Source organism: Belonocnema kinseyi, chromosome 7 (genome assembly GCF_010883055.1).
Source record: "Belonocnema kinseyi isolate 2016_QV_RU_SX_M_011 chromosome 7, B_treatae_v1, whole genome shotgun sequence".
In the NCBI taxonomy this organism is placed as follows: Eukaryota; Metazoa; Arthropoda; class Insecta; order Hymenoptera; family Cynipidae; genus Belonocnema; species Belonocnema kinseyi.
The window spans coordinates 128,097,247-128,104,688 of NC_046663.1; positions in this window are offsets into that span (position 1 = coordinate 128,097,247).

Genomic DNA, 7,442 nt, shown 5'->3' on the forward strand with positions numbered 1-7,442 from the left:
GTATAGAGCTCCATGGAGATTATGTTGAAAAATAAAAAAAAATTTACCCAAAAAAAATTGTTTTTATACTTCATTCTAAGGACTTATTGAACTACCCTCGTACTACACGGCACGTGCCCTCGTTCACCCTCGTATCCTCTTAAAATCTTCTTCTGAGCTACGTCAGTACACCCAGAATCCCTTGCTGGCTTCATGAATTCCGAAAAGTCTCACGCATCCTCCAGAAATCGAGGAAGAATCTTCACAGTTCACTGAGTAAATAGTAAAGGAAAATTTTCAAATCCACGATTTTTAAAATGTTCTAGTTCACATTTTTTCAAATCACTAAAGTCACTGATCCTTCAGTTCCCTCTTAAGTTCTCCGGCGCAGATTTTTTTGTTCCATTGATTTGTTATTAATTGATTTCGTGCTAAGTTAAGTGTTTAAAAAAAGATTGATTGTGATATTTCGCCATGGCTGTGTGTTTCGTTTGCGACACAGTATCGTAAGATAATAAGGCGTTAAAACCTAATATTTAGGTTTCCACCCTCTTTTAAGTCTATTTAGGTGTTGCAATGACAATTGCCGAAGAAATTTCTCTTCCCTTAGTAGTTTCATGAAACACTGACAGCGGTTTCATTCTGAAAATAAAGAACATATGGATGTTGTTTCAATCATGAAGAAGCCGCATTATTAATGAGCAAATGGTACAATTTTTCAAATATACCCCGAAAAAGAGTTCAAGACCTCGTTCAAGATACTACTTAATTTTTAAGCGGAAAAGCTATCTTATCTAAGTAAATCAGGAATTACTATAAACCATCCAACTGGAGAGATAAAAATGTATTTGGACAAAGTTCTGCATACTGCAGGTAATTTAGGGTTACACACACTATTTGATAACAATGAATGTTTTCAAGCAATCTTTCCGTGTCATATATGTCGCATTACAAAAGTAGATATTAATATCACTTTCCATGAAAAGCTTTGTGAACTGCGCAGCAGAAACAACTACGCTGAAGATCTAGCTACAAATAATCCAAACCTCACAGGAATTAAAGAGGAATGCATTTGTCACGAAATCGATATTCACTGTACTTAAAATGTTGCAGTTGATATACAACATGACTATTTAGAAAGAGTTTGCACTCTCGCTGTTGCTAAAATTTTACAATATTTTGTAACAAATAAATTTGTCAGCCTAGATTGGCTGGTTGTTTGTAATGTGGGCGGGGGCCGTGAATCACCCCCTGGCGCTCAATCTACCAAGCCTATTGTGCCACACCCGTGTTTTTGTTTCAAGGCATCACTTCGAATTCGACCATCTGCATCGAGTGTTTTTGGATATCGGCAGCTTTCCGTTGTTACAAACATTCTGAGATTATACCTCTCAGTTGCCAGGCCTACCCATAGCACAGCAAGGGACGCCCTTCCTTGTCACTGGTAAACAAAGTGAGCCTTGTCAGCTATGCAATCCGCAAGCCTCCCTAGCAGGCTAGGGCGGGGGGGGGGGGGGGGGGGGGGGGGGTGGCGATCCCTCTGAGGTCATCACTTAGACGCACAGATTCGAAGTACTGCCCTGGTGTGTTGTGTAAGTGTATGTGTCTGTATGCTCATTCCTCGAAAGCATTCAGCGACCATCCCGTGTGGTTGCCCCCGTACAAAGGCCTCCAAGCGCAAGGAGATCGCTGACTCATTTTCGAGTCTTCTCAAAATGAGTTTCGACCCCCAAGGTTGGTCCCCCGTACGGAGCCCGTTTATCATTGGTAAGGCATCAGCTTTTTCTGAGGGGACCTACAGTTTAAGGTGGGTTCTGAACCACCGAAGCCCCGGTAAAAGTACGTACATAGGCGCGCTATCGTCTGAGCCACCGGGACTCTTCCTGTCAGCCTAGATACTTTAAACGAAAGAATATATGGGTTTTACTACAGTCGACACGACAAGCGCAAGAAACATACTGACATATCAGAATCACACTTGAAAAATAATCGCTTAAAAATGAGTTCTGCCGAAATGGTGTGTTTGATTAGAAATCTTCCAATTATATTAGGGGACCTGATACCAGAAAAGAATTTCCACTGGAAGTTACTAATACTTTTGATCCAAATGGTCCAAATAGTAAAACTTAAAGCTCATCAAAAGGAAATTTGTGATCTGTTGCAAACTTTAACATCTGAATATTTAGCATAACTCTCTGAAATGTACCCATGATCATTAGTTCCGAAGCATGACTTCTGGATACACTATTCGCGAAAAATGTAACCATTTAGACAACTTTCAAAATTTTCTTGTTCACCATTCGAGCGAAAGCATAGAGAAGGCAAAATGACTGCCCGTTCATCTTTAAACCGAATTAATATCTTTATGACAGTTGCTTTAAAACAGCAGCGAATACTGTCAGAACCATTGTATAAAAGTGGACCATCCAAATCTCTTTTGTTGAATAAAAATTCCAGATTCACATTATTTACGTCTTAGCTACCTTTAGATGTGAGTGCGAATTTCTTGACAGCAAAGTGGATTAAGTTTATGGGCCAATATATTAAGCTAGATATCATTCTAGTTGTTCGATGTGAGAATGGTCCAAAGTTTCTTTCGACTTAGTGCCTTTTATTAGAAAAAAATCATGACATATTAGTAGTTACAACGGTTTTACAACGTAATACTTATTCTACACACTTTCAATCATACGAAATGAAAAGTTATGACAGCAACACTTGGAATATACTCAAATGGAAAAAGATCTTGAGCGCAACTGTAACTGATAAAACTGGACAAACTAATGGTAAAGAGTACATATTCAAAAACTGGGTTTAAATTTAAAAATTACTTGCTATTTTGTAATCATTGTTTAATAGAAATATGCGCCTTGAAGCCTTTTTTTATATTTTAAGTATTTCGTAATCGCGGCAATTATTTTATTCTGAGATTGTGAAACATACTTTTTTGCCAAAAATACTGCGTCCAAGCCTTAAAAATTCTTTTGAAGGTAAACCCAAAGCATTTTGTTCACATGGCAAATAATACATTTTTTAATAATAATAATAATAAATCAATAGTTCATTGAATTATACATAAGCAATATTTATCATCTTATTTGATTAATTCTAACGACAAAAACGTAAAGCAATAATTTTAAAGATAATTTGATTGAATTAGCTACATTATTAGTTCTGTTAAGTGGTGAAATTCCGCTCTTGAGTATAATTCATGCTAGTATTTGTCTTTCTTATTATACTGAATAAACAACATTATTCCTGCTTGGGCTTATTTAAAAAAAATTTAAATAGCTTCGGATCCATTTCAGAAGAAAATTATGTGAGATGCAAAATCATTTCTTTATATTGCGCAAACTTTCATCTCCCGTTTTTTATTTACTGTAAAAAAGGTATCGTTTAATATTCTCAAAGTTTATGCATATTCAATAAAAGTTTATTTTCTTGTGAAAATATTACCTGAAGTGTAAAAACAAATTTAGGTTTAAATATAATGAGTAACTAAAATTTGGATATATATAGTGCAAGTAAAGGATATTTAATAATTATAAGGATCAATTGTACCAAATTGTCATTTTATGGTGAAAATTAAGAAATCACGTTTTAAATAAAACAATTCAAAATAAGAAATAATACTCTGCTTATTTACCTATTATAACTATTACATACTAATTTTCTAATACATACTTGTTAATTATTATTTTAAGTTTTAAATATTGATTTTGTTTTTACTCCGCCTGTAAATTCAGGAATTAGATTCAGACTAAAAATTAATAATACAGCTATATTGATTGTACATTTTTAAAACTAAAATACAAGAATGTGTTTTATTAAAATTGTTGTTAAGATGTAAGCTTTATTAGAAAAGAAAAACTTCTTTTCTTGATAAATCCCTTTTTTCATAATAAATATTTATTTCGTACATTTGATTTTCTTTTAGTATGAAATAAACATCTATTTTGCAAGAAAAATTACTTTAACAAGAAAATAAGATTTTCTCTTCGAACACAGTTTACATTCTAATGAAAATTCGATAAAAATATACATTTTTGTATTTTAGTACAAAAATGTTCAGTCGATATAGCTGTATTATTGATTTTGAAGTCTGTAAGTAATTCCAGCATTTCCAGCTTTTGGTACTAAAATTTTAAATTAAAGTTTTCTGTTTATACAGTATTGTGCCCGATTCTATACCTTGTAATTACTTCAAAAAAAGTTTATTAAGTCTTAAATACATTAGTAGCCACTGTCTTTTCCTTAAGCAATTATATTTTGAACGTCTTGAGACATCTTACATATGGTGTAACATTTTTCTTATTCGTTCAAGAATATTTATTTGTTGGTTCGAAATAATAATTATTAACACTTAACTGTTGACGCCTGAACTCAGAGATAAATTCCCTTCTAACCTTTTACTGATTTATTTATCTTTAATATATAAGTATCGATTTTTCCGGCTCAAGAAAATTAATTATAAGTCTTTGATTGTTCGATTTTTGATTTCCCCTATTCAGAAAATTAGTGCCGAGTGCACAAGTCGGTACCAATCCTGCTAGGATGATATATTAAAAGGCCCTCTGTCACATAATTGTGCCTGAGTTATGGAACAAAGGTAACCCTTATCTGAAAGAAATTAATCGTTTTATTTGAGCAACTTGTTAATTGAGTTTGTAGAGAAATTTGTCTACAGAAGCGAGAATGTCTTATTTATTCGCGCGCACGATAAATATTATAAATTTTTTCGCCTTTGAAGGAAAACTGAAATTCCTTTTTTATTTTTGCCATTGACTCTACAAGCGAGACTTCATTCTATGCAAATTTAAAGTGCAATACTTACCCAGAAATTGGTCTCATTTTCCTAAAATTTTAAATCGTGGTGAAACAAAGCTTGGGCTTGCTTGAATATACCCATTTGTTTTAATTTTCACAATAATCATACTTCTACCTTTTATTCGCCTTTTTTTTATTTTGAGTCAGAAAACTCATCATTCTATTTTGGAAATTTTACGAATTCCTAAGTTCAAGATTTTCTACATAAAAAATTACAAACACCCATAGGATGCCAATCCATCACAACATTTTGTTGAGCTTACTGCATGAGTTCTTGTATAAAACGGATTGCCCACATAGATTAGGTCGTTGGATGAATCAACAAACCATGTGCATTAGATCGTCTCACTCAACCTTTACCGCCATTTTTATTCTAATAAATTGAAGTTTAGACACTGGCCTCTTTAGACTCCCACAAGAATGGATTGCTCAAGGATGAGCGGGTAACCCTGCAGTGCACACCTCGAGATGTCAGATTTGGACAGTCAGGAGCGTGATGGATGCCAATAAAAGTTTATTTTACTTTTAAATTTACTTGGGGTTTGCTTTTTAAAAGGATTTTAATTCTAAAATCTTTAATGTCAGTTTTCCTCACCTTTCTATGTTTGATGAGGTAGTATTGTATCACCTAGTGGTGAACAGAGTTCCTCAAATGATCTACGACTTCTAAGAGTCGAGATCCAAGACAATGGGGTACGTGACATTAAGTCGCCGTCGACTAGCCGCCGGACATCTAATCGTGGGACAAGTAGTGGCGGAACATCTAGCCGCCGGGACATCTAGTCGCTGGGACATCTAGTCACCATGCGTAATACTCAGCACATTCAGTCACAAAAACGTTGTTATATGTCATGAAAAAATATACACAAGAAATTTAAAACAGTTTGTTTCTCTCGGTGAGAAAATACTCTCTTAATTTGAGTAAGAAAATTGATCAAATAATTAGATTAATTGAAAGTACAAAAATGTTAGTGTTTGCGAGCATATTTTTTAAATATACGAGTACATATTAGAAACGAGATTCATTAGGATAATTAAATTTCTAAGTCTCTTAATTTGTTTTATCTCAGTAAAAAGTCTCCGCTCTGCTGCTCTGCAGACCCTTGTTCGATTCCTGCCAACGCTGCTTTTTCTAACACGATTTGTTTTGGCTTAGAATATAATATTAATATCTATTTGTATGTTTAATGTATAAAATGTATCATAAGCGTGACTGTGATATATAATAAACAGTGAATTATTTCTAGAAAAAAGAGCCTAGTCCTTCTTCACTCCGTTGGGAAACGAACCACAAAACTCCTGATTTCCGGTCAGGTGCTTTTCCAATTAAGCTATTAGAGGGATCCGAACGCGTCCTCGGGTTGCGGATAGAGGGTCCCTGTACCAAGGGTTTCTGCTGAATGTGGTTACAAAAATAAATAGGCAGTCGCGGACAATTGTCCAGGGGTGGTCCCGAAGGAATTAACCCCCAAGCGGAGGTGTGAAAACCGTGCCGAAAGCTGAATGGCACCTGGGTGAGGTGTCTAGAACGGTGACTCTGGGATACCGGGCGACCTCTCAGAGTACGTAGCCACAACATAGTTGTAGTAAATGCGGTTCAAAACAACAGAACGCGCAGGGCTCCCGACAATGGGTCGGCCAACAATGCCGACCAATCTAGAGTTGGAGGAGCCAATGAAAATGGATTCAATGCGATGGATCGACGGGATCTCGTGACCTTTGGGTGGGCGGAGCGACTGAATCACGACTTGCTAGACTGCTACGATGCGAGTGTGGCCCGTGAGCGGGGTTACATGGCACGGCTGCATGCTCTGTGGTGCGAGAAACACCCTGAGATATCGCACTTTTCGCAGCAATGTCTGCGAAACCATGCTGAACTACTCCGTGAAAGGGGCTATGTAAGCGGAACGCCTACTCTACCACAGCTAGAACAAGCCGGCAACAAAAAAAGAGAGGAGAGAAGTCTACGAAGTTCAGCATAGACTGGACGAAGACGCAGAAAATATAAAAAGCTTCACGGAGTTATGTGTTGCCCTCATAACACCTGATAAAGAATGCCCACCCATCACTACCGAGGAGGTGAAAAAAGTATTAAGAGGGATGACGAACTATTCCGCACCGGGACCAGATTGTATCAAAACCTTCTGGTGGAAGAAGTTTTCTTCAACCCATCAGCATTTGGCCCGTATTTTCACCTCATATTTGATGTCGAAAGAGCCGATAACAGAGTGGTTGGTGAAAGGGCGCACAATACTCCTGCCGAAAATAAGCAACTTAAAGAACTACAGGCCAATAACTTGTCTGAACACGCTTTATAAGATATTCACAGCTATCGTAAATGATAGGATTGTTCGGGCAATTGAACCTGTGTGGCAAGAAATGTATGAAATACGAGGCTCAAAGAAAGGCGTAGCCGGACGTCGGGAGAACCTTCTCATCGATAGATGTATCTGCAAAGATGCAGAATTCTACCAGCGTGACCTATCGATGGCCTGGATTCATTATCGGAAAGCTTTCGATTCTACATCCCATAGACTAACAAGGTCACGTTTCAGAGAGGTGTCTTTCAGGGCGACACCATGAGCCCACTCCTCTTTTGCTTTACATTATTGCCACTATCTCTAGCACTGCGCCAT